Below are 27,609 nucleotides of genomic sequence, written 5' to 3'. Positions count from 1 at the left end.
AAAGGTTTGGGAGGTGAAATCCTCTTTGGGTCAGGCTTCTTTCGGTGTAACACCATTCAAGGACTGCCTCACATTGGTGAAAGCTTTATATGTTTTACATCTATTAAAACTCTTCTTAACCCTTAACTGGACTTCCAGTTAAGAAAGAAAAGAGACCTCATTGTAGACCTGACTCTGACCCAGAGTACTAACTCCATGGACGTCATGTCATCAAAATGTTCTCTGCTAAGACAGCAATACAATTTTTAGGAATACATAAAGTTATCGCAATGTGGAAAATGATAAAGGTAGAAAAGAATATTCTTGGATGTTTTCTAGAAAGAATTTACCCTGTGGACAGATGTTACCCCAGATGCTTGTTCGCTTTCCTGTAAAGCATGCCTGACAATTGCGTATCTTTGAAACGGTCACTGTGTTTCTGACATTGATTTATTGTGTGTTAAAATTTACATGGTCTGTGACTAAGCATCATTGTGAAAACATAGTTTTAAGTAAGTCTTTCTTGAAGACTGTCTTTCTTAAGCTCTCTTGATGTGTTTACATCTCAGGATGTTTAGCCGTTGGCATCATGTGATGTGCTGAGATTAAAGACAACTAGTCACTTCATGTACTACTTTTCCAACTCTAACTGAATAGGCCTGGGTGTGGGTGTCAGTTGTTGGCTTCTCCAGGAAATAAAATGTATCAGCCTGTTGGGGAGCTTCTCCAGTCCTCTCTGTTAGCGAGATAAAATAGAAATTCTGGGCCATCATTAAGGTTTCATGTATTAGGGCAACTATGGCTTGTGTATGCAGATATTTCACTACCCAGCAGCAGAGTGGCTAAGCCACAGCTGTCCTCAGTTCAACAGGAGGACAGCAAACTTTCACAGCTGGTTGAAGGGCATTGTCCAGGACAGCTGGGAGATGTTTTGTCAGCTCTCATCCCGTTTACTGTGTTCCTCTATCATGTCACGTGCACGCTAAAGATAAATCTAAATTTGGTCCGTAAATTCGAAGTGATGGCTGCACATTATTATATTTCCTTAAAGATCTGTACTTAACAATTGTCCTGTCTTAAAGTCCAAAGGTCATGGTGTTCATCAGTGCTATAAATGCAAACAAGTGGCCTCTTGTTAAAGGGCAGACACAAGATAATGCCAAGGACTACATGAAGGGAGACGCTAGGTAGGGCTAAGAATTTGTGGCTGAGGCGGCCAGGACTGTTGAGGTTGGAACAATGAGGGAAGAAAAGGGATCTGCAGTAAAAATATGCTATTGGAGTCACAGCCCCTAGTCTAACATCTTGTCTAGTTCCCCACCTAGCTCCCAGTTGATTCCAGTCCCCTGCTGTTCAAATGAGTGGGGAGGGAGGTTATGACCAGTAGAGGGAGCCAGGGGGTTGAGTGTCTCAGAATAGAAAACTGACTTGTTCCCAGAGGGAGCCTTTAGATTTGCATTTTTCTGATAAAAGGCAGAACAAGGTGTCCTTTTCAACCAGTGGCTAAAATGTACCACAGGAGTATATCACATTGTTGGTTTTCTTTAAAAAAAAAAAAAAAAAAATCCCAATTTAAGCCTCTACAAATAAATCACCTGCATTTCAGCAATGCCAGAAATGTCCAGGCTTGTAGAAGTCTAGTTGAAAGAAAACCAAGGCAATCTTAGAAAACGTTCCTTCCAAGGCCACCATCAGCCAAGACTAAATGCTCAGTTCAGTAATAAATAAACCACAGCAGCTGGGAGTCAGTGAGAGACAAGTGCAGAGAGAGCAGAGAGCCGAGAAGATCTCATGGGTTCCAAAGGGAAGCCCCAGTGTCCTGACAGGACCAGCCCGTGGTCACCAGGACAGGGGAAGGGAAATGCAAGAAAGATGGAGGCGGAAATGGGCCAAACAGGCTTCTCCAATCGAGATGGCCTAGAACCTGCACTCCAGGATCCTGGTCTCTCCAGGAGCAGCCAGAGCGTTGCCTAGACCGAAGTGAATACCCTCCAGTTGAACAGTTCCATTGTGCAATGGTGTGGGGATGGCTTGTTAAGACTTGAGACAATTGCGTTAATTCAGAACCCTCTGGAGGATAGAGATCAATTAGGGCCATTAAAAAAAAATCCTTGGCACACCAGGGAAGGGCCGCTTGCTTTGTAAAAATTATGACATTCACAGGAAAACAGAGCAGTCCTCTCTCTAAGACTATTACTGATCTCAATAGAAATGAATGCGTGTGGCCTGAGAATCCCGTTTCAGAAAATCTTCAGTGTTTTAATTCCCAGAACACCTTGACTCATTCTGAGGCCTTGATCATCTGTGTGCCTTAATTTATTTATCTTAAATAGAAGAACCATTCTCAAATAACCACTCTCTTCACCATTTAGAGACACTAGAGGTCTTGCCAAGTATTTTACAGAATGGTGCTGTTTAAGCATACATACATAGTAAGTGGATTGTACTCACGATACCTGGCGATGGCTCTTGGTATTTATTTAGAACCAAGTCGAGAGGGAATACAATTCCAAATAAGCATGCAACTTGCCAAGATGTACCAAGGGCATTTTTATTTCTTAGAGTACCAAGAACAATTCTGCATGTCTCAAGGGGCCAGATAAGGTCAAGGGTAAGTAGAAAAAGGAAAAGGAACAATAATTAAACTATGACTTAAAGAGTCTCAAGAGGCCTATATGCTTATCCATATTTGACGCCAGTCAACAGATAATTCCTCATATAGAAAAAAAGGTTTTGTGATTTTAAAATTCTATTTTAACTGGAGAAAGATATTTTTAATAATGACGGTTACATTGTATAAAATCTCTGAATGTCACTGCTTCAACATTCTCCAAAGTGTGTTTCAAAATCAATAATACCTGGGATAGTAAAGCATTTATGCAGAAAAAGGTTCTGTGGTCAAATAAATTTTAGAAATATTCAATGAAATAATATGACCAATTTTATTCACTGCAAGATTTCACAAAGAGCTTAATATGCTCTGTATATTTTCATTCTTCAAAAAAGTTACAGTAAATAGTGTGCCCTCAACTTGTTTGATGACAAATCTTCCCAACTGGAGAGCATCTTCCTGGTATTCTATGGTACGGCTTGGGAACAGCTTAGGAATCACTGTCCTATTTCATTATTTCAAGATCTACTGGGACATGGTATTTTCAGTGTTGCTAGTTAATATGTAATACACATGGAGTGTCAGTATATATTATGTGCTATGTCAAACCATAAAATAAGAAACAATCCCAGTGTGATTTCCAAACCCAACTGAAAAGGGAACAAAAGAAACAGATGACTATGTCTTTGTCCCATGGCTCAGTTCTTTATAATAATAACTGCAGAAATGTCAGAATAATTTGTTCGTTACATACAATAGGTGAGAGAGAAAAAGGGGGGTGGGGAGTGATAGGAAGAAAGAAAAATAAAGGAAGGAAGGAAGGGAGGGAGGAAAGGAGGGAGGGAGAATATTGGATAGATTGAAATGATCTCTTCCTTCCCTCATCTTTCCCCGTGTCTGGATATTGTTACAAATAGAGAAGTGGCCAAGAACGAGCAATAAGTCAGTAAACAAGAAGCCCAGATAATTTCATGAATTAGCTCAACAATCTCTGAGCTGATAATTCTGTTTCATCATAACCACCACTAATTAACCAAGATCATTAACCAAACATCTTTCTTGAGCATTTACTTTTTCACCATCAATAGGGAGCTAATTCCTGGAATAGGAACACACTGATATTCTAGTATATCTTGCTACATTGGAGATTATTTGTTTACCTGTGACACTCAGACCTCCTGCCCCCATCAAATTGACTATTTCTCTTAGGGCCCTACTCTGGGACTTCTCTTTTCCCTTTACAAAGATAATGCCTGGAGGCCAGTATCCCAAAGGCAGTGTAGTATAGCACCCTCTGCTTTAAGAAAATAAGTAGTCCACAGTCATCCAAGGGAGAAACTCAAACTCATCATTACTAGTTATAGTAATAGATACTATCTAGTAATGTACTGCTCTCATTATCTCTGTTCCTTACATCAACCCTACAAGGATGGAATTACATTCCCAATTTAAAGATGAGAAAAATGGAGCCTCTATTTGGTCAAGCAACTTGCCCAGGCTCACACAGCTGGAAGTGGCAGAGCCAGGACTCCCATCCAGGTCATGCTCCAAAGCTCATAGTTTTCCTGCTTCTTCATGGTACCTCTCGTGAGGTCTTGTCATATCATAAAAGGAAGAAAAAATACTGACTCCCTCTGTCACTACCTCTGACTCATAAAGAAAGTGAGAGAATTCCAGTGGCTCTGTTCCTAGACACTGCCAACAGGCTGTGCTTTTTGTTTAATACTGTGATTTTAATTTCTTTTTTTTTGTATTTTTTCCTAAAAGCATGCTGCCATTTCAGAGCCAAGGAAGTAAGGGCTGTGTGACTAGAAAAATAAACAAAAAAAGCTATCAATTCTCCCTAGGGTGATTTATAAGGGCTAAGGTTTCTCCATAAATTCTCCCCCAAGTGATCCCAAGTTGCCTGGCATGAGGCTGGGAAAAAGAGTGACAAGCTAGCATGTCATTCCTCAGGCAGGAGAAATTCCCATGATTATATGAGAAACAGACGAGAACAAAGGCACTATGGCATGTTAAACAAACTTGAATCCAGCTCCCCATATCATTCTCTTTGGCGTTACTCTTACTATATTCCATACCCAGGTGATGAGAGTGAAGACAACTTAACTGAGGTCCCAAGCCACGTGAGTCACCTAGACAAAAGTCTGTGTTGTCTACACCGGCTGCTTAACCTGTCTGAGCTTGTACAGATGTCCCCCACTTTCTTAAAGTTCACTTTATTCCACTTCACTTTTACGAAAGACCTACATTAGTTCCTGTTTTCGCTAATGAAACCCAAAGAGGATTTTCACTCTTATGGAAAAAAGTGAAAAGCGAAAATAGCATCCAGCATCCCTTTTGCAGCACCGCCAAGCTCCTTCCTCAGGAACGACACTCAGCATCAAGCCACCATGGCTTTGAACTGTGTCTGGGAGCACCTGTGCTTTGTCTGGATTTATATTTTGCATCCATTAACAAGATGTGTCCCAAGGTACTGGCTTCTTCTTCTTTACGCCATTTTGCCTTACGAAAAGTTTCATAGGAATGCTCTGATTTCGGAGAGCAGGGGAAGCTTGTATACAGAAAATAATATACTTCGAGCCCCTCCTTTGTGCTGTGCCAAAGACAAAAGAGGAAACAAGGTCTAGCTCTTTCCACGTGGTCACATTCTGATATACTTCTTTGCTTTTGTACTGGATCTTCCCTCTCTGCCTGGAGCATTCCCCATTTGATCTACTGAATTTATTTGTACTCCTCCTCCAAGATTCAGATCAGGAAACTCCCCCTCTGAAAAGACCTGCCTATACCGGGCCTGTCTTGTCTGCATGTGAACCTCCCCAGGCACCCTAGTACTCTGTGCACAGCCGTGTCACGGCCATGTCCACGCTGTAATGGCATCGGCTAATTTTATGTATGAGACAGTGAGCTCCTTGCAGGATTCATGTCTTGTTTATCTCGGCGCCTTACAATGCTTAGCACACAATAGGAGCTTAATAAATGTTAAAAGAAAAAAAGGGATGTGGGAACAAAATGTAGTGATGGTAAATGAGAAGGCTCTAAATGTGCTTTTCTCTATCCCCATAAATTTTTCCAAGAGGTATATTCTCATGCATACTGCTGTGCACGCATGCACACGTGGTGTTCCTAGGCTCAACTCTGTAGCTAACCGTGAAGCACAGGATGAACTCCCATTAGTAGGCTAATATTAACTATAAGCCATCTGTGTACCAAATTACATTAGGAAACATTATTTTCTGGGTGGTGCCACTGTCCCAGGACGGTCAGTACCCTACTCAAAACCATTCAGTGGCATTAGAAAACAGGACTAACACCTTAGCTTGCCAGCCAGTCCCTCTGTCTCTCACCCCAATCCAGCTTTCCATCTTCATCCCTCCCCAGCCTACACCAGGAATTTGACCTAAGCCAGATGGACTATTCTTCCCCTAAACATTCTTTTCTCTTTTCTCTACTGAATATCCCCTACTGCCCTTTACGCTTGTCAAAATAACCATAAATTCAAGGTCCTATTAAAGTCTTCCTAAACATTGCCACCTGCATTGATTTTCCCCTATTCTCAACTGACAAGCAGTTATTATAAATGTCACCTATGTGTTGCCTATACCCTGTATTGAAGAAATCGGGGCTGTCTACTAGAACTTTCTGCAATAATGGAAATGTGTTATATCTAGGGTAGCCACCAGCCATATATGGCAACCAAGCACTTGACATGTGGCTAGTGCAACTGAGGTACTGAATTTTTAGTTTATGTTTTTGTAACCTCTTTAAATTTAAAATTAAATAGCCACATGTGGCTAGTGGCTACTGTACTGGACAACACAGAATATTTAACTTTTCATGTGCTATGTCTCATATCCTCGACAAGCATATAAACTACTGAAAAAAATTGAATAAGATGCTTTTTCATATCCCCAGGGAATGCCATAACCACAGTAGTATTCATTAAATATTGTGTTCAATGCATTACTGGCTACTGGGTCTATCTCTAATAGCTATAGTCTCTTAAAGAAGTCCTCTCCCCTACATATAAAATTTTAATAAAGTAGCACAGATTGTATTTGCTTTTTTTTTTAATGGTTTAAACTCACTTAGAATGGCACTATATCACTACCTGGATCCTTTAGCACTCTACAAACGAAATGGGATGAAGAATGATTTGAACTGAGTCTCTGAAAGAGAAAGTTCAATTATTCATTACTATCTCTTTTTTTTCGCCTTTGGGGGGAAACATGTTTTAAATGTTTTCTAAATATGTTTCAGACCTGCTGAGACATAGAATTGCTTCAATTTTCAATATGACCTTTTCTACAGAAAAAGACTGTCCCCAGGGACCTGAAACAAGCTCAGCCACCAGATTTTTGCTTTTCTCTCCCCCTGAAGCCCCATCACTTTCTGAAAGAAGGTGGTTCTCCATCATAGATTTTCCCAGAGTATTCTTGTCTCTATATCTAGTGAACAACCTGAGCCTCTTTGAAGAAGGCTAAACCTCTACCAGCAGGTCAGTGGAGGTCACAGGTCTTTGGAATTTGAATGATGTGCCCCTGGCACTTGCTGGCTTACCGATGGCCCTTCAGGAATCATCAGGCCAAAAGACCAACCACCCAATAAAATACCATGCCTGGCAAAGCCAAGAGCAAAGTGATCAAACAGTCTGGCTGAGATTAGATTCTGACTTATTAATAAGCTTTCAGAAGATAAACCAGAATGTGTCTCTAACAGCAACAGTTTACAGGAGATGTTTAATGATTTTGGAGGTGGGCCACACCACATGCCTTCTTTCTGACTCAGTGAAGAGTGGGACAAGGGCAGAAGAGATGCACAAAGCCAGGGCAATCCGCTGTATCTTTTCCATTCACAGCTATGTTTATTTGGAGTGACTGGAAAAATCTTCAATGAAAACTTTTTTTCTTTAACATCTTTATTGGAGTATAATTGCTTTACAATGGTGTGTTAGTTTTTGCTGTATAACAAATTGAATCAGCTATACATACATATACAACCCCATATCTCCTCCTTATTGCATCTCCCTCCCAACCTCCATAACCCACCCCTCTAGGTGGTCACAAAGCCCTGAGCTGATCTCCCTGGGCTATGCGGCTGCTTCCCACTAGCTAGCTGTTTTACATTTGGTAGTGTACATATGTCCATGCCATTCACTCACTTCATCCCAGCTTAGCCTTTCCCCTCCCGGTGTCCTCAAGTCCATTCTCTATGTCTGTGTCTTTATTCCTGTCCTACCCCTGAGTTCTTCAGATCCATTGTTCCTTTCTTTTTTTAGATCCCATATATATGTGTTAGCATACGGTATTTGTTTTTCTCTTTCTGACTTACTTCACTCTGTATGACAGTCTCTAGGTCCATCCACTGTGCTACAAATAACTCAATTTCATTTCTTTTTATGGCTGAGTAATATTCCATTGTATATATGTGCCACATCTTCTTTATCTATTCATCTGTCGATGGACACTTAGGTTGCTTCCATGTCCTGGCTATTGTAAATAGACCTGCAATGAATATTGTGGTACATGACTCTTTTTGAATTATGGTTTTCTCAGGGTATAGGCCCAGTAGTGGGATTGCCGGGTCGTATGGTAGTTCTATTTTTAGTTTTTTAAGGAACCTCCATACTGCTCTCCATAGTGGCTGTATCAATTTACTTTCCCACCAACAGTGCAAGAGGGTTCCCTTTTCTCCACACCCTCTCCAGCCCTTACTGTTTATACTTTTTCATGATGGCCATTCTGATGGGTGTGAGATAATATCTAATTCCAGTTTTGATTTGCATTTCTCTAATGATTAATGATGTTGAACATTCTTTCATGTGTTTGTTGCCAATCTGTGTATCTTATTTGGAGAAATGTCTATTTAGGTCTTCTGCCCATTTTTGGATTGGGCTGTTTGTTTTCTTGATATTGAGCTGCATGAGCTGCTTGTATATTTTGGAGATTAATCCTTTGTCAGTTGCTTCATTTGCAAATATTTTCTCCCATTCTGAGGGTTGTCTTTTCTTCTTATTTATGGTCTCCTTTGCTGTGCAAAAGATTTTAACTTTCATTAGTTCCCATTTGTTTATTTTTGTTTTTATTTCCATTTCTCTAGGAGGTGGGTCAAAAAGGATCTGTGATTTATGTCATAGAGTGTTCTTTCTATGTTCTCCTCTAAGAGTTTTATAGTGTCTGGCCTTACATTTAGGTCTTTAATCCATTTTGAGTTTATTTTTGTGTATGGTGTTACGGAGTGTTCTAATTTCATTCCTTTACATGTAGCTTTCCAGTTTTCCCAGCATCACTTATTGAAGAGGCTGTCTTTTCTCCACTGTATATTCTTGCCTCCTTTACCAAAGATAAGGTGACCATATGTGTGTGGGTTTATCTCTGGGCTTTCTATCCTGTTCCATTGATCTATATTTCTGTTTTTGTGCCAGCACCATACTTTCTTCATTACTGTAGCTTTGTAGTATAGTCTGAAGTCTGCGAGCCTGATTCCTCCAGCTCTATTTTTCTTTCTCCAGATTGCTTTGACTATTCGCGGTCTTTTGTATTTCCATACAAATAGTTAAAATTTTTGTTCTAGTTCTGTGAAAAATGCCAGTGGTAGTTTGATAGGGATTGCATTGAATCTGTAGATTGCTTTGGGTAGTAGAGTCATTTTCACAATGTTCATTCTTCCAGTCTAAGAACATGGTATATCTCTCCATCTGTTTGTATCATCTTTAATTTCTTTCATCAGTGTCTTATAGTTTTCTGCATACAGGTCTTTTGTCTCCTTAGGTAGGTTTACTCCTAGGTATTTTATTCTTTTTGTTGCAATGGTAAATGGGAGAGTTTCCTTAATTTCTAATTCAGATATATCATCATTAGTGTATAGGAATGCAAGAGATTTCTATGCAATAATGTTGTATGTTGCTACTTTACCAGATTCATTGATTAGCACTAGTAGTTTTTTGGAAGCATCTTTAGGGTTCTCTATGTATAGTATCATGTCATCTGCAAACAGTGACAGCTTTACTTCTTCTTTTCCGATTTGGATTCTTTTTATTTCTTTTTCTTCTCTGATTGCTGTGGCTAAAGCTTCCAAAGCTATGTTGAATAATAGTGGTGAGAGTCGGCAACCTTGTCTTGTTTCTGATCTTAGTGGAACTGGTTTCAGTTTTTCACCACTGAGAACGATGTTGGCTGTAGGTTTGTCATATATGGCCTTTATTATGTAGAGGTAAGTTCCCTCTGTGCCTACTTTCTGGAGGGTTTTTGTCATAAATCGTTGTTGAATTTTGTCAAAAGATTTCTCTGCATCTAATGAGATGATCATATGCTTTTTCTCCTTCAATTTGTTAATATGGTTTATCACATTGATTGATTTGCATATATTGAGGAATCCTTGCATTCCTGGGATAATCCCCACTTGATAATGTTGTGTAATGTTTTTAATGTGCTGTTGGATTCTGTTTGCTAGTATTTTGTTGAGGATTTTTGTTTCTATGTTCATCAGTGATATTGGCCTGTAGTTTTCTTTTTTTGTGGCATCTTTGCTTTTGGTGTCAGGGTGATGGTGGCCTCGTCAAATGAGTTTGGGAGTGTTCCTCCCTCTGCTATATATTGGAAGAGTTTGTGAAGGATAGTTTTCAGCTCTTCTCTTAATGTTTGATAGAATTCGCCTGTGAAGCCATCTGGTCCTGGGCTTTTGTTTGTTGGAAGATTTTTGTTCACAATTTCAATTTCAGTGCTTGTGATTGGTCTGTTTATATTTTCTATTTCTTCCTATTCAGTCTTAGAAGGTTGTGCTTTTCTAAGAACGTGTACATTTCTTCCAGGTTGTCTATTTTATTGGCATAGATTTGCTTGTAGTAATCTCTCATGATCCTTTGTATTTCTGCAGTGTTAGTTGTTACTTCCCCTTTTTCATTTCTATATCTATTGATTTGAGTCTTCTCCTGTTTTCTCTTGATGAGTCTGGCTAATGGTTTATCAATTTTGTTTATCTTCTTAAAGAACCATCTTTCAGTTTTATTGATCTTTGCTATCATTTTCATTTATTTCTGATCTGATGTTTATGATTTCTTTCCTTCTGCTAACCTTGGGGTTTTTCTGTTCTTCTTTCTCTAAGTGCTTTAGGTGTAAGGTTAGGTGTTTATTTGAAATGTTTATTGTTTCTTGAGGTAGGATTTAATTGCTATAATCTTCCTTCTTAGAACTTCTTTTGCTACATCCCGTAGGTTTTTGGTCATCATGTTTTCATTTTCATTTGTTTCTAGGTATTATTTGATTTTCTCTTTGATTTCTTCAGTGATCTCATGGTTATATAGTAGTGGATTGTTTAGCCTCCATGTGTTTGAAATTTTTACAGATTTTTTCCTGTAATTGATTTCTAGTTTCATAGTGTTTTGGTCAGAAAAGATACTTGATATGATTTCAATTTTCTTAAATTTACCAAGGCTTGATTTGTAACCCAGGATATGATCTATCCTGGATAATGTTCCATGAGCACTTCAGAAGAAAGTGTATTCTGTTGTTTTTGGATGGAATGTCCTATAAATATCAATTAAGTCCATCTTATTTAATGTATCAGTTAAAGCTTGTGTTTCCTTATTTATTTTCATTTTGGATGATCTGTCCATTGGTGAAAGTGGGGTGTTAAAGACCTCTACTGTGACTGTGTTGCTCTCAATTTCCCCTTTTATGACTGTTAGCATTTGCCTTATGTATTGAGGTACTCCTATGTTGGGTGCATAAATATTTACGATTGTTATATCTTCTTCTTGGATTGATCCCTTGATCATTATGTAGTGTCCTTCTTTGTCTCTTGTAATAGTCTTTATCATAAAGTCTATTTTGTCTGATATGAGAATTGCTACTCCAGCTTTCTTTTGATTTCTATTTGCATGGAATATCTTTTTCCATCCCTTCATTTTCAGTCTATATATGTCCCTAGGTCTGAGGTGGCTCTCTTGTAGATAGCATATATATGGGTCTTGTTTTTGTATCCATTCAGCCAGTCTATGTCTTTTGTTTGGAGCATTTAATCCATTTACATTTAAGGTAATTATCAATATGTATGTTCCTATTCCCATTTTCTTAATTGGTTTGGGTTTACTCTTGTAAATCTTTTCTTTCTCTGGTGTTTCCTGTCTAGAGAAGTTCCTTTAGCATTTGTTGTAGAGCTGGTTTAGTGGTACTGAATTCTCTTAGCTTTTGCTTATTTGTAAAGGTTTTAATTTCTCTGTCAAATCTGAATGACATCCTTGCTGGGTAGAGTAATCTTGGTTGTAGGTTTTTCCCTTTCATCACTTTAAATATGTCCTGCCACTCCCTTCTGGCTTGTAGAGTTTCTGCTGAAAGATCAGCTGTTAACCTTATGGGGATTCCTTTGTATGTTAATTGTTGCTTTTCCCTTGCTGCTTTTAATATTTTTTCCTTGTATTTAATTTTTGATAGTTTGATTAATATGTTTCTTCGTGTGTTTCTCCCTGGATTTATACTGTATGGGATTCTCTGTGCTTCCTGGACTTGACTGACTATTTCCTTACCTATATTAGGGAAGTTTTCAACTATAATCTCTTCAAATATTTTCTCAGTCCCTTTTTTTTTCTCTTCTTCTTCTGGGACCCCTATAATTTGAATGTTGGTGCATTTAATGTTGTCCCAGAAGTCTCTGAGATTGTCCTAAATTCTTTTCATTCTTTTTTCTTTATTCTACTCTGCGGTAGTTATTTCCACTATTTTATCTTCCAGGTCACTTATCCAATCTTCTGCCTTAGTTATTCTGCTATTGATTCCTTCTAGAGGATTTTTAATTTCATTTATTGTGCTGTTCATCATTGCTTGTTTTCTCTTTAGTTCTTCTAGGTCCTTGTTAAATGTTTCTTGTATTTTCTCCATTTTATTTCCAAGATTTTGGGTCATCTTTACTATCATTACTCTGAATTCTTTTTCAGGTAGACTGCCTACTTCCTCTTCATTTGTTTGTTCTGGTGGGATTTTACCTTGCTCCTTCCTCTGCTGTGTATTTCTCTGTCTTCTCATTTTGCTTAACTTACTGTGTTTGGGATCTCCGTTTTGCAGGCTGCAGGTTTGCAGTTCCCATTTTTTTTTTGGTGTCTGCTCCCAGTGGGTAAGATTGGTTCAGTGGGTTGTGTAGGCTTCCTGGTGGAGGGGACTGGTACCTGTGTTCTTATGGATGAGGCTGGATCTTGTCTTTCTGGTGGGCAGGACCGCGTCCAGTGGTGTGTTTTGGGATGTCTGTGACCCTAGTATGATTTTAGGCAGCCTCTCTGCTAATGGGTGGGTTTGTGTTCCTGTCTTGCTAGTTGTTTGGCATAGGGTGTCCAGCACTGTAGCTTGCTGGTCATTGAGTGGAGTTGGGTCTTAGCGTTGAGATGGAGATCTCTGGGAGAGCTTTTGCCGTTTGATATTTGTGCGGCCGGGAGCTCTCTGGTGGACCAATGTCCTGAACTCAGCTCTCCCACCTCAGAGGCTCAGGCCTGACACCCAGCCAGAGCACCAAGACCCTGTCAGCCAGATGGCTCAGAAGAAAAGGGAGAAAAAGAAAGAAAGAAAGAAAATAAAATTTTTAAATAAAGTTATTAAAATAGAAAAGAATTATTTAAAATGAAAAAGTAATAAGAAAAATGAAAGAGAAAGAAAAAAGAGAGCAACCAAACCAAAAAACAAATCCTCTAATGATAACAAGTGCTAAAAGCTATACTAAAAAAATAACAAACAAAAAAAACCAAAACACGGACAGTCAGAACCCTAGGACAAATGGCAAAAGTAAAGCTATATAGAAAAAATCACACAAAGAAGCATACACATACACACTCACAAAAAGAGAAAAAGGAAAAAAAGAAAAAATTATATATATAAAATAAAAAGGGAAGAGAGCAACCAAATCAATAAACAAATCTACCAATGATAATAAGCTCTAAATACTAAACTAAGATAAACGTAAAACCAGAAACAAATTAGATGCAGAAAGCAAACGCCAAATCTATAGTTGTTCCCAAAGTCCACCGCCTCAATTTTGGGATGATTTGTTGTCTATTCAGGTATTCCACAGATGCAGGGTACATCAAGTTGACTGTGGAGATTTAATCCACTGCTCCTGAGGCTGCTGGGAGAAATTTCCCTTTCTCGTCTTTGTTCGCACATCTCCTGGGGTTCAGCTTTGGATTTGGCCGTGCCTCTGCATGTAGGTCGCCTAAGGGTCTTTTCTTCACTCAGACAGGACGGGGTTAAAGGAGCAGCTGATTCAGGGGCTCTGGCTCACTCAGGCCAGGGGGAGGGAGGGGTACGGATGCAGGGCGAGCCTGCAGCGGCAGAGGCCAGCATGACATTGCACCAGCCTGAGGCGCACTGTGCGTTCTCCCAGGGAAGTTGTTCCTGGATCACGGGACCCTGGCAGTGGTGGGCTGCCCAGGCTCCTGGGAGGGGAGGTGTGGACAGTGACCTGTGGTTGCACACAGGTTTCTTGGTGGCCGCGGCAGCAGCCTTAGTGTTTCATACCCATCTCTGGTGTCCGTACTGATAGCCACAGCTCACACCCGTCTCTAGAGGTTGTTTAGGTGGTGCTCTGAATTCGCACACCCCAAAACCATAGTCTCTTGCCTCTTAGGCAGGTCCAGACATTTTCCTGGACACACTCCCAGCTAGTCGTGGTGCACTAGCTCCCTGCAGGCTGTGTTCACGCCGCCAGCCCCAGTCCTCTCCCCGGGATCCGACCTCTGAAGCCTGAGCCTCAGCTCCCAGCCCCCGCCCGCCCTGTCAGGTGAGCAGACAAGCCTCTCAGGCTGGTGAGTGCTGGTCGGCACTGATCCTCCGTGCAGGAATCTCTCCGCTTTGTCCTCCGCACCCCTATTGCTGTGCTGTCCTCCGTGGCTCCGAAGCTGCCCCCCTTCGCCACCCCCGTCTCTGCCAGTGAAGGGGCTTCCCAGTGTGTGGAAACCATTCCTCCTTCACAGCTGCCTCCCACTGGTGCAGGTGCCGTCCCTATTCTTTTGTCTCTGTTTTTTCTTTTTTTCTTTTGCCCTACACAGGTACGTGGGGAGTTTCTCGCCTTTTGGGAGGTCTGAAGTCTTCTGCCAGCGTTCAGTAGGTGTTCTGTACGAGTTGTTCCACATGTAGACGTAGTTTTGATGTATTTGTGGGGAGGAAGGTGATGTCCACGTCTCACTGCTCCGCCATATTGAAGGTGCCCCCCCAACCTTTTTTTAAAATAATAAAATAAAAGAATTTACCCTGCGATCATCAGCCAGACAACATCAAGAAATAATTATGGGTGTGTATTTTCCTCTGCCTTGTAAAATATTTACAAATTGTAGGATAAGCAAGCCTTAGAGTATGGTAAAGATAGCAATAACATTTCAATTGTAAATTTTTTTATATTTAGTCATAAAAGAATCACCATGTGTTTAAATAACATTTGAATATATATAAATAAAATTCTCATCTGCAGACAGGAGCCAGTGGCTAAAGAAAGAATCCATGACTCCTTTGTAACAGAGCAAGAACTCTGGAGAGGTTTAGTATCTTACTTTTATAAACTAGAATTCATTATCACCACATGAGCAAGAGAGTGTTAGTGATTATCTTAATTTGGGGCCTTTTAAACATGAAGATAGTGATATGATAATAAACTTTGTAGAGAAATGTACAGTTTATGACATATATTCTATATACTTTCTTTTATTTGAATTAGAGATTTTTATCTATATTTTACACACGAGGCTGTGGAGACTTAGAAAGATTAAGTAAATTTCACATCATTTAGATACTAAGTGTTGGAGCTGGAAGATGAGCCTGAAGTCCTCTTCTTTCTACTAACCTAGGCTGAGACTTAACGGTGTCACATCCAGGAATGGTCCTGGCAGCATAAATGAGAAACTGCAGCAAAGGAAAGCAAAATGATCTTTAAGGGTTACTTATCAGAGTCAGTGATAGAGAATGGGCTTTTCAAGAAGTTAGAACCCAAACTCCCAACAATGACAGCAGTTAATGTGTATTGAAGGTTTACTCTGTGCCAGTCAGAATGCTGAAAGCTTTTTTTTCTTATGTATTATTGCATTTAATCCTGATCACTTTCCTGTGAGACAGGAAATGATGTGAGAGAGGTTAAATAACTTCCTCAAAGTCACATAGCTAGAAGTAAAGTTAACCAGAATATGAAACCAGTAGATCAGATTCCTGAGCTCTCCTCTTTAACTGCGACATCATTGACATTTTGTGACATCAGTGACATTCACAACACCCTATTAACAATCTGGGGACAAACAGATTTGCAGTGGTAGAAGGACCAGCAACATAGGAAATGCCATTGATAATCAGCAGGAATAGTTTTGTAGGTTGTTTTCTGTACAGCTTATGATTTTAAAGAACACCCAATTCACTTGAAACCCGCCTGTAATTTGTAAAGGGTATTTTTAATTAATGCCAAAACGCATGTCATTTACAGGAGAAAAAAACGAAACATCTTAAATCATCAATGAGAAGCCACTGTCGTAAATAAAAGCACTAAATTTTGCATAAGAAGTCACGGGTCATGTACTGCCTTTGCTACCTAGCAACACAGACACCCTGGGTGAGACAGTGGGTCTCATCCAGTGTTCGTTTTCTTTGCTCTGAAATACGTCTACCTCTCAGGATTGTTACGATGTTCAATAAGATAACATATGAGAAGTGTTTGGCACTCATTAGGTACTCAGTAAAAGTTATTTGATAATAATGACTATGAATTATTGAGGGCTTACTTAAATATTGCTTTCTACATAATGCAAATAAGGGTACTAAGGATCTCTTTGCCTTGTAATTCATTTGATGAACTCTGGACTCCTACTCCAGGGTGCTTCTTTGAGCTCATGATGGTGGCAGTATGGGCTATTTATAGGCTCATCTGTAATTCTGGTCTTCTGAGGTTTTTTTGGTTTTGGAGTGTAAGAGGGTTGTTTTTGTTTTGCTATTGTTGTTATTTGTTTGTTTGCACTAAATGGCACTACATCAATGTCCCCACCAGTTCCCCAGTGGAGGTTTCTGCGATTGCATAATCCCTTTCCAATTCAAGGCCACATCCCTCCCTTCACCATGGCAATGTATATCACATACAGGCAGTTGTGGTATCATCAGAAAAAAGATGGCCATCCTGGGTGCCTCATCTAAGGTCTTAGCTCATCCCATGGGCTTCTGGAGCTTTATGCTGCTATGCCCTGTACACTCCCATTGAGGCTGCTGGCATCCCAAATGCATTTTGATCCCTTCATTTTGATGCAGTAATATACCTTCTTTTTTTATTGAAGTATAGTTAACTTACAATGTTGTGTTAGTTTCTGGTGTATGGCAAAGTGATTCATATATATATTCAATGTAAATATTCTTTTTCAGAAGTAATATACTTTCTTAAGCCATGCCCACTCTCCCTACAATGTTTAATGTCAGCACATCAGAATCCTGTCTTATGTGAATCCCATTTTCCTATTTTAAAAAGCCCTAGCCTTCTTATCTCTGTGCCTTAATTATCAAGAAAACTTTCCATCCAGTCTCCCTCAATAAATGGCTCTAAGAAGCCCAATGTTAGAATAAGAAAAACTGCAAGCTCTAGTGAAGGCATTTTAGTTCATAAAGACAAAGGAAAAGGGGCCATAAGAGTTTTTAAATACTGTCTCTCAAGTTCAATTACCCTAGTTTTGTTTGTTTAGGACTTCAATCTCAACCTTACTTACTCATTCACTCAACATATAACTTTTGGGGACCTACTATGTGCCGAGTCCTATGCTAGACACCATCAAGGACTGTTTCACCTGCACTTATGATTAGCAGCTGAAAGGCCTAGAAACCAATAAAAAGCCACTTGGAGCATAGATGCACAGGGAATGTGAGAACTCCTTTTTTCTTTTTCTTCAAAGGGGAGGCCACTTTTTGTGCCTTTTTCGTGCTAGTCATGTGTTCTGAGCCTTCCTAGGGGCCAGTGTCCTCTCACAACACACCCATCCTCACTCAGCAAAAGGCTTTCACTCAACAGCTGTCAAGGATTCAAGCCCCATCCCACTTTCTAGGTGCCAAAAATGTAACAAGTCAGTACCTTAATAGACACACTTCAGACATTCAACACACATACATAAAAATGTACAAAACAGTAAACTATCTTTTCTATGGTATTCTTTCAACTAAAATTGTTATGAAATCTTCTTAATTTTGTTGCCAACAAGATAAAATGAATAGTGAGTGTCCTAGGGATGACCCCAAGACAGTGAGAAATCTTAGGGCCCTGGAACAGAGTCAGGCACTTTGCTTTCCAATAAATGCTGGTTGGATGAATACTATCTGAATCACTGGGAAAAAATAAGTTATTCCAAGCTGGGTTTCAGAATTAAAATATATTTAAGGTAACTTTTCATTTATCTAGCATTCCAATTTCTGAAAACTTCAACCCTACAGAATGCAACTGAGGACAAAAAAGTAAGTCAAAAGTGCTCAGAGGTGAAAAGATGGTGGTCATTAAAGTTCATATTCATAAGCAATTACAAGAAGTCCTCGCATCGAGCCTATTTACTTCTATTTTGCAAATAATTCTAACAAACTTAGTTCTCTGAGTGCTGAGAACATAGCAAACTTGAAGTACCAAATTTGAAAAGGGAAAGGGGATGCAATAAGTAAGTGCACTAACAGCAGGAAGAAATAGAATCGTAGAAGCCTAGCAATACAGGAGGAGGAAAAGAAGCTATACAATGATAAGAATTTCTAAGGCGTATAGCATTCATTGAGGAGATAAATTGTTGTATAGCCTTAGGAAGTTCCTGGGGGAACCACTGAATCACAGCTGAATATAAATATTGACATATTGAGTAGTATCATTTAAGAATTAAGGAAATTCTATATTTCAAATATATAATATCAAAAATATCAAAATAATATCAAAACAAGAATATTTTGGTCCTGATGGGTCTAAAACATCAGCTATTAGGAAAATTTTAATTATCCAAAATGTCTCATTCCCTAAAGACTCAGGAAAGTTGATGTTATTCTACTACGTATGAGTGTGTATGCACGCACATATGCACACATGTATATAAATTATATGAAGTAGAATTCCTATTATGATAGAATTCCTAACATGTAGTATAATGGGTTATTAACTTTTTGGTTGTCAGCTTCCTATAAAAGCATGATCAAAGTGGTTACCTGGAATCCAAAACCTTGGGTTCATGCTTTCTTTTTTTTTTTTCATGTAATACAACTGAGATCAGGGAAATTACTTCACTGCTCAGTGACTCCATTTATCTATTTGTATAATGAGAAAAACAAAAGCTTAGCTCACAAGGGTCTGGTGGACTGCTCCCATTTCAAAACCTGGAAATGTTTAATGTAAATCCCAATAATACCCTGGTTTGTTTTTGTTGTTTTTTTGTTGTTGTTGTTGTTGTTTCTTGCGATACACGGGCCTCTCGTTGTTGTGGCCTCTCCCGTTGCAGAGCACAGGCTCCGGACGCGCAGGCTCAGAGGCCATGGCTCACGGGCCCAGCCGCTCCGTGGCATGTGGGATCTTCCCGGACGGGGACACGAACCCGTGTCCCCTGCACCGGCAGGTGGACTCTCAACCACTGCGCCACCAGGGAAGCCCCTGGGGTTATTATTTTTTAAGCAAACACTGATCCAAAAAAAAGATGCAAAGGAAGTCAGTCTTTCTTTCCCCACAATCTTTCCAAAGAACACAACAAAGAAACAAAGAGCCAAACACTCTGACTCATGCCTTTTTCTAACCGTGTTGTGGTCAATTTGCTCCCGCATAAAAAAGTAGTCATGGGGCTTCCCTGGTGGCGCAGTGGTTGAGTGCCATAGCTCTTGTCTTTTAGGGCGTTCACTCACACTGTTCTGTCTTTTTGCCTAGAACACTCCTCCTTCTCATCACTTCCCAACTCCCTAAGCATTCCCAGAAGCCTTCCTTGAACCCCAGAACTGGATTAGGTGGCCCTGCTCTATGCTCAGACATTGCCCCAACATCCCTCTATGGCACCTAACACTCTCACCATAACTTTTTAATTAACTGACTCTCTCTCCTGCTGACCCCATTATAAATCCCATGATGGTCTGAATTGAGTCTGTCTTACTAAGCAGTGTGTCCCCAGCACTGAGCCTAAAACCAAGCACAGATATTCAATATTTGTTGAATGAAAGAATGAGTGAAAGATACACAAATGATAATCAGAGAAGCACAGATATCAGAGACAAATCAGCAGATTCAAGAATCAACCAGGGTTCTAGAAAAAGTGAGCAGTCAAAAGTCTGGTCAAAGAAGTCAGAAATCAAGAAGTCTTTTAACAACCAACAGTGCAAGTGGGGAAGAAAAGGTCTAAGACAGGCCCTTACCAATAACAGCAAGCAAAATCTGATAGTCACAAAGCCCAACCAGTCCCTCTCATGCTCATCCTGGGCAAAGTTCCCCAGAGTATTAGAGTGTGGTACAGGAACTCTGTGCCTCATGAGTCTACATCCCCAGCTAGCCTTACTGACTCAGAATCTCATGGGCTGGGGCCATAAATCTTCACTTTCAGCCAGCATCCCAAGGGATACTTATGCACCTTAAGGTCCTAGGCTGGAAGTGGGCATAATCACAATAGCTGATTGAGTAGACAGAACAAGAGTGAGAAGCAAACACCCTTCCCTGGTGGTGTCTAGCTCAGCATCGTGAGCCCCCAGTTGCTCTCCGTGTGGTGTATGACTTGTGGATAAGGATACTTTTGCCCTGGTCCATCCATAATGAGCTAATGCACAGCTGGTCCATGGTTGACCCTTGAAGTTCCAACAAGGGTCATGTGCATTGGGTGGGGGTGGTCCTTTCACGGCACTTTAGTCATAACTCCCACTTAGCTTCTCACTGTGGCCTCCCTTCTCCTATTTGGGGCATGGCCCAGTATAATCCATCTCTGCATTCTGTCTGGACAGAATGAATATTTAACCAACATTCAATAAAACAATATTGCTTTGTCCATGACCTGGACAAAGGGCTAATAATAATAATAACTATGAAGAATTCATTGTAAGTTATCACTCCTCTGAGTAAAACAAAAATGTCCCCTTTAGCCCCACTAAGCCTGTGGTTTTAAAACCCTTTCCAATTCTGTGTTATTGTCAAAGAAAAATGATTAGATATGGATGACTGAAAAAAAACATCTAGAAAGTTCTATCTGAGGAAAAGAAGTTCACCTCAAACTGAAATTTCCTGTTTTGATCTTATGCTCCAAGCAGTCTCAATTTTTCCTTTGGGTTTTACATATAGTTTTGTCATTTATGGTCATGCCTGTAATCTGTTATGCTCCCAATGAGTCCAGGATAAACACTGATTTTTGTTACTCTTCTATTATTTATAGCTTAATATTACTCTTCACCTTTCTCTCAAGACTCTGTTCTAACACAGCCATTTGACGTCAGTACAAAGCACCTTAAGTCCCCAATAAACCAACATGTATGTGATGTGGGCAGGAAAAACAATGCATCTTGACTTTCCCAAAGTCATTTGAATCAAATGTTTTAAGTGTAATTGAAAACATATTTTTGTAAGCAAGTAGAGCCAATAAACTAGAAAAGCTCTATGGAAACACCAGGCTCCACTTCTCTGGTTTTTAATAAACTGCAGTAGAGGACCTTAGGAACAGTGAGGCAATTGTGTCCCTACATTGAATCACACAGGAGGACAAATGCTCATCCACAAGCATGGTTCATCTCTCACAAGTGCTCTAGGTAGAAAGTCTAGCAGGGAAAGAAGAGGAAATATGTCAGGGCCCCAAGGCTTTGTATAACCTCCCTCCTGTCAGTGTGCGGACCTGATATGCCTTTATACAGGTGGTAAGATTAAGGGGGAGAACCTCATTGCCTTTGGGCCCCTATGACCCCAAGATCTAAAACCATGATTATCTTCCTATAATTATTTTTTTAAATAAAACCACAAAGGAAATAGCCTCGTGGGCCAGGTCCCTTTCTCAGTTGCAGTGACGCAACTCCCACTAAATCTGTGTGATACCATCATCTTTCTTCCTAATGTCAAACATTCTGCTTGGTCTTTCCAGCCCCTGAAACTGGAATCCTATACTGGTGCAGTGGGGCTGGCACTGGGAAGGATTCTGAATGATGAGATTGAATCCTTGGCACACACTGAATCATTCTGGCACGTTGGCTTTTCCTATAATTTCTCTAGCTATGAATTAGAGCAGACTTATTTACTCAATTTATAAAATGGCACGATTCATTAAAGTAAATCACTTGATGTAAAAGAACTAATTATAGAGCTTTTAGTAAAAATAAGTAAAAGCTTTTTACCCTAGCGCTGGGGGCAGAACCAATTTCTGAACTATAGGTTTTTGCTGTGTGTATGTGTTAAAGTTCCAGGGGACATGATTTGACCCAAATTTGTTTAATAGCTAAGCATGATGTAACAGGCTTTTACTTTATGAAGAACAGAATAGCTATGTAAAAAAATATCCTTTTCACTGTCTATGTCTATGTCAATTTCTTTCCTTTTTTTCTTTTTTTTTTTTTTTTTTGCGGTACGTGGACCTCTCACTATTGTGGCCTCTCCCGTTGCGGAGCACAGGCTCCAGACACACAGGCTCAGCGGCCATGGCCCACAGGCCCAGCCGCTCCGCGGCATGTGGGATCTTCCCGGACCGGGGCACGAACCCGTGTCCCCTGCATCGGCAGGCGGACTCTCAACCACTGCGCCACCAGGGAAGCCCGTCTATGTTAATTTTTAAAAATGGATCTCTTATGCAGTGCTGACAAGGGAATGGAGATAGGGAAATGATCATACACTATTGGTAAGAGTCTAAATTGCTACAACTTTTCAAAGTTGAACTAGTAACTCCACCCCAAGAATCTATCCTACAGATATACTCACATGTTTGTTTTAAGATATAAGAATGATGATATTCATCAAAGGACAAAAATCAACAGAGTGACAAGGCAACCTTTGGAATGGGAGAGAGTATTTGCAAATCATATGGTTGATAAGGGGTTAATATCCAGAGAACTCCTACAACTCAACAACAAAAAGTAAACAACCCAATTTTAAAATGGGCATAGGATTGAATAGACATTTCTCCAAAGAAGATGCCCAAATAGCCAACAAATACATGACACAGATGCTCAATGCCACGAATCATTAAGAAAATGCAAATCAAAACCACAGTGAGGGGCTTCCCTGGTGGCGCAGTGGTTGAGAATCCGCCTGCCGATTCAGGGGACACGGGTTCGTGCCCCGGTCCGGGAAGATCCCACATGCCGTGGAGCGGCTGGGCCCGTGAGCCATGGCCGCTGAGCCTGCGCGTCCGGAGCCTGTGCTCCGCAATGCAAGAGGCCACAACAGTGAGAGGCCCGCGTACCGCAAAAAAACCACAGTGAGATACCATCTCACACTCATTAACATGGCTATTAAAAAAAAAACAGAAAATAAGGAATATTGGTGAGGATGTGGAGAAATTGGAACCCTTGTGAACTGTTGGTGAGAATGAAAAATGGTGTCGCTACTATGAAAAACAGTATGGCAGTTCCTCAAAAAATTAAAAATAGAATTACCATATGACCCAGAAAATTCCACCTCTGAGTATATACCCAAAATAATTGAAAGCACAGTCTCAAATATAAATGTTTACATTCATGTTTGCTACATAGTAGCACTTTATTCACAATAGCCAAAAGGTGAAAACAAACCAAGTGTCCACTGATGGAAGGATGAATGGATAAATAAAATGTGGTATACATATATAATGGAATATTATTCATTCTTAAAAAGGAAGGAAATTCTGACACATGCTACAACATAGATGAAACTTGAGGACATTATGCTAAGTGAAACAAGTCAGTCACAAAAAGACAAATATTGTATGATTCCATTTATGTACCTAAATAGATACCTAAGTAGTCAAATTCATAGAGACAGAAAATAGAATGGTGGTTGCCAGGGGCTGAGGGGAGGACAGAATGGTGAGTTATTATTTAATGGGTATAGAATGAGAGTTTTGCAAGATGAAAAGAGTTCTGGAGATTGTCACAACAATATGAATGTACTTAACACTACTGACCTGTACAGTTAAAAGTGGTTAAGATGGTAAATTTTATGTTATGTGTATTTTATCACAATTTTTTTAAAAAAGGATAATGGTGTTACAGTAATCATGAAAAACAGAAAACATGCAAATCCTTCAAATGGAAAACAGTTATTGAATAGAATTCCATGCAACCACTGAAAAATGTTGTATATATAAAGTTATTAACTTGGAAGGATGTCCAGGATCTATGTTTTGAGTCAAAAAGCAATTTTCAGAGCAACATGCTTATATTGACTGTATTAGTTTGCTAGAGTTGCCATAACAAAGCACTACAAACTCGATGACCTAGAACTGTAGAAATGTATTGTCTCACAGTTCTGGAGGCCAGAAGGCTAAGACCAAGATGTCAGAAAAGTTAGTTCCTTCAGAGGACTGTGAGGAAGAATATGTTTCATGCCTCTCTACTAGTTTCTGATCGTTTACTGACAATTTTTAGTGTTCCTTGTCTTTTAGACAATGTGTTACCTGAATCTCTCCCTTCATCTTCACATAGTATTCTCCCTGTGTGCAGGTTTATCTCTATGTCCAAATTTCCCTTTTTCATAAGGACACCAGTCATATTGGATTAGGGGCCCACCCTACTCCTGTATGACCTCACCTTAACTAATTACATCTGCAGCAAACTTATTTCTAAATACGGTCACATTCTAAGGTATTGGGGGTTAGGAGTTCAATATATGAATTTTGGGGGGACACAATTCAACCCATAATAAGGACCTTGTTTTTTTCTTACTAGAAAAGCTATACACATGTACATATGCATATGTGTATATAAGTGGGTAGATGCATATATGAATATATAAAGGCCTGAACGGTACACATCAAACTGCTAACTGGGGTTACCCTCTAGAAAATGGTGGGGAGTGAGGAGGGTGGGTGGGCAGTATTTATACTTTTAATCTCCACACTTTTGAATTGATTGAAAAATGTTCAACGGGCGTGTGTAACTATTGCAAATTTAAGCAAGCAACTTATAAGTTTTTAAGGCACCTTATAGGTGTTCATCAAGGTATATAGTTAGGTTCCCTTGAAGAGAAGTGGGAACTACAACAATTAGGTGATCCAAACTTGTTGGAATACTTTTCAGCTATCAAAGTGCGAAACAGTAATATTTCATATGTTCCCCCCAAAAAGGGCTTATGAGTCAGCGGCAGAGTGGAAATAGCACTGTGCTTGGAGTCCAGAGAGCCAGGAGGAGCTCCATTTCTGGCACCAGCTGGCTATGTGACCTTAGGTTCTTAACTGCATTGGCATTTGCACTTTCATCTTTAAATGTTTCTGTAAATTCCAGATATGCAGTCCCTTGGTCTATGTTTATTCCTATCTGGCTTATACATGCATGTTTTATGTCACAACAAAATTTGACCGAGCCTAAAAATAGCCAACCATCACTTCTCCTAGACAAAGATCTGCACACAGAGGCCATTGATTTGAACTGTGTGCTTGAAGGACAGCATGTAGATGATCTGTTATATAATCAGGTGGCCTGATTCTTCCACTCTGCCTCTGCAAAATGTCTATGCCACCCTTTGCTATTACTGTGGGAAGGACAGCTTCCACTGCAGACCCATATAACAGAGTTGAACCCCACAAACCTACGTCAGTCTTTCAGAGCTTTCCTTCATTCCTCCGTTCAATCAGGAAATAATTATTAAGTACCCACTGTGAGTCAGGACAATAGCAGGCCCTGGGGATTCATTGATCAGCAGAATAAACAAGGTCCCTATTCAGCTGAATGAGGTCAAGAAAACACATAATTACAAGACAATGTGGAATGTGTTTCGGTAAAGGAATTGCAGTGTGCTCAAGGGATTCCAGTTCTCTGAGTTAGGGGCCCCTAACTCAGACAAAGTTTTCGAAAGACTTCTTTCCACAGAATTGCATCAACTCAGCTTTGAAATCATGAGTTAGGTAATTTTGCCCACTACTGGCTTTCCAAGAATTCTGTCTTTCATTTGGGTCTGTGGTTGCTGGGGAGAGGCAAGGCCCAGGAAGGGAATAACCAAGCCCCTGTTGTTTAGCTGCCCAATGAAGAGAAACAATGGCATCTCTGACTGGGAGGCATTCTTCCAGCTTCCCGGATGGTGCCATGTTTTCACTCAACGTAGGAGAATCCACTCTGCCAAGTTCAGGTGTAAAAGGGGTCAGATATTTGATCACAAGGCCTGAGCGTAATGAGAAATACTTATTCCTTCCTCATCAGAGTCAACATCCATCACAGCCCACTCCTCAGTTTTACGAACCAGTACATCAAACACAAAGTTTCTCTTTGAAAGTCTATATGACATTCTGAAAGTCTTTGGAGGGCACGTTTGCTAGTTTCCTCAGGCACAGCACATGACAAGGTGATATGGCTCTGGTGTCTCTAAGTCCCCTCAGAGTTCTTATTTCCTGTCCCCATAAGGCTTCTCTACGTTGACCTGCAGAGCTCAAGCAAATATACAGTTGTGTTTTGTAACATTTTTTAAAAGGAATTCTGATCAAAGTGGTAGTGGTAATATTTTGTTTTGTCTTGTCACTGCAATAAGCTCTACAAATTTACTAAATCCCAATGTAAGCTGATGTCTGACTCTTTGACATCTTATTTTCCAGAAATGCCCACTGTCATTTTTTTTCCATGGCAAATCTACACTAGAGGAAACAAGCTTGATAAAAAAGGGATGGAGATGATGAGGGTTTTTTTCCCACAGACAAGGATGTACCTGTATCCCTTATTGAAGCCAGGTTTCTTTGGAATTTTTTAAAATACAGACAATTTTTTTAAATTTCCTCATGCATCTAAGAAAAAACAATTGGTTAAGTTTTTTCCTAATCCTGCTTCAATTCTATAAATTCCTGTACCACAATTTTCTGCATACAATGGACGTTTCATCACAGTTCCTTGATTTGGAGGCTCCAAAATCAATAGGCCTACCTCTAATTACCAAATATTCACTGCATATAGCAGCAACCTCAGACTTCAGTCTATCCATGGGATCTATGTAGAATTCTATCACACTGAATGAATAAGTACATCCTCCCACCATGGAAAGGATGTGGTTATGTAGAATCCAATGTGCCACTATACTATTGCCTGTTTTTTATTTATTATTTGTTTTACCCCACTTGAATGTAAGCTCCAAAGAGCAGGGTCTTTATTTTGTTCCCTACCTGGTGTCTCCCCAAGGCCTGGAGCAGTGCCAGGTACAACATAGGCCCTCAACTACTATTATTGAATGAATGACTATAACAAGGTTATTTTTCTCCAATGGCAGCTCTCAGACTGGCTCTTCTGAATCATCTTTATCCTTTGATGACATCTTGGCTAGATTCTGTAACTTTCTAGTCACTTTCAGCAATGAAAGGCTCAATCCAGTTTAAAACCTCAACCTCAAATCCAGTGCAAATCTTTCTTTCTCTGTCTCTGCTCTTCCACTCTTCTTCCCAGCTATGGATGCTGGCATGACCCAGCTCTCGTTTTAACACCCTTTTCTCACTCCCCTTTATGGAGGCCTAGCTTTTGAAGTGTTTGGGGTAGGAGGAGGGAGAAGAAATGGACCAGCTTTTTTTAACTTAACCTCCTATAGTTGAAGTACTTTTTCTATTGATTAAAGCATCTTTGCTGGGTAACAGGTACCTTCTATGAAGTCCACCTGAATCCCAAGAAACTAACACATCCTCACCACCAAAAATGGAAATGGGAGCCATTCCATGTCCTTTCGTCCTCCTTGGTATTCCCATCTCTCAGATTAGAAATCCAGGGTGCCAGGCTTCCCTTCTTGCAGGAATTCTCAACTTATTATAAGAGAGGTTCGTGAAGCCCCCCACCTTTCTGGCCCCAGCCTCTCACTTGGCTTTGAGGAGTGGAAAGCACCCACCATCTCCCTCCCTCCCCCAGGAAGAGCTTCTCACCATGAACACACTCTCCCTCACAGGCTGATGTTCTCAGTTCCCAACC

Source organism: Phocoena phocoena, chromosome 4, assembly GCF_963924675.1.
Source record: "Phocoena phocoena chromosome 4, mPhoPho1.1, whole genome shotgun sequence".
NCBI lineage: Eukaryota > Metazoa > Chordata > Mammalia > Artiodactyla > Phocoenidae > Phocoena > Phocoena phocoena.
The sequence above is the reverse complement of the archived record's forward strand: the minus strand, read 5'-3'. Positions refer to the sequence as shown.